Here is a 1769-nt window from a genome sequence, read left to right as displayed (position 1 = left end):
GGATATCATGGACCCACCTTTTTTTAATGTAGAAACATCACTTCTCCAAATAATATTTTCCCAATAAAAGCGTATGCAATGCAATATATCAAAGACAAGTGAAAACAAAATTTTACTTCCATCTTTATACTTTACTTATTTCTTCTCTCTTTCCTCTTGCAATTTATGTTAAACATTTCTTTATCATATGGGAAGCTCCAAAGTGAAAAGTTGAATTATCATTTTGCCTTTTTACTAAATTAAATTTTGGTTAATTATTTAATTAAATATAAATAAATTTATTACATTATGGTAGATTTTATGTCCTTAAGCCCTTTAATAATGTAAATTATTATTTTCTTGATAAATGAGCATATTGATATTGCTTAAATCATAATCATAATTCTCATAATGGAAGAATTTGAAAAGTTATGATTGAATTAAATTAGTCAATAGATTAATAGTACATGAATATCTTGTATTAAACTAGTCAATAAATTAAATATTGAAATATTGGTGAATGATATTAGGTGACTAATTAATTTCTTCACGGATGATGATTACAGAAAATCCAACAGTTTAGTGGTACATACAAAAAAATGGATCATATCCTTCAAGAAAAAAATACATCATTTGACATTAATTTACAATATATCGGTTATATTCATAGGAGTTTCGGTACTTAATATGACATTTATGTGAAGTTTTATAACATCTAAAATTATAGTTTTAAATATTTGTTTTTATAGCTTATTTCAATGTGACTTGAAAATGAATCAAAATTTTCTTCTAAAATAAAAATGTTATTTTAATTATGTTTATGACACTCTTTTGGTCAGTTCCTCTTGAATTTCATTACATTTCTCTCTGTACTATATAATTGAGAACTAATAGATAAATGAAAAATCTTTGTATAAATCTTCCAATGGAAAATCTTATTTTCTAATTAATTAAAAGATTAACTATATTCTATCTTATTTAATTAGTTTCATTCAATATTAATCAATAAAAAAATTTAAATTATTATGAGTTACATATACGATTAGTTTTCCACATTAACTTTCAACCTATTTGTCTTCTCAGAACTTATTTAAAGTTCTATCATATTAGAAAGGTCTAAAGTCTCTTATATAAGGAAAAATCCAGGCAAGTTCTTTTTATTTAGGTTCTAATAACTCTTTTCCTCCTTTTCTCAGACAAACTATATTTTTGTTTGGCATGTTTGTATCCCATTTCACCATAGATTGTTCGTGGTAACTATGTTGCAACTAATCATTAATCTTATTATATTTTGGTTACATTTTCCATTGCTAATAATTGTGATTTTTATTTGTCTTTAGACGTTTTTTCTTATTTTTCCTATCTAACAATCTATTTTATGCCTCTTCCTTTAATAATTTTTTTAAATTTTTTCTATCTATGTAAATGATTGTGAATAGAGGATCTTCATGGCTTGCATAAATTGAGGAGAAAGATGGTAAGTTAGTTCTCAATTTCTCTATATTGTTACCATTTTTTACTTAATAAATTATTTTCGCTAGATTGTGTTGATTAAGAGAGGATGGATTGAGGAATATATGAATGCATTGAATTCATATATTATATTACAACGTGAAGGTGGACAAGAAAATTAAAATGACAAACTATCATCTGAATATGCTTCAGTCATAACCTAATAATACTTCGATTAATTTTCCTAAGAACGATATATTTATTTATTTATTTTCTGTGCTACCTTAGTTAGCTCTCTAAACTCTTTATCGTTGATTTTATATATATATATATATATA

This window comes from Solanum pennellii, chromosome 12, assembly GCF_001406875.1.
Source record: "Solanum pennellii chromosome 12, SPENNV200".
NCBI lineage: Eukaryota > Viridiplantae > Streptophyta > Magnoliopsida > Solanales > Solanaceae > Solanum > Solanum pennellii.
The sequence above is the reverse complement of the archived record's forward strand: the minus strand, read 5'-3'. Positions refer to the sequence as shown.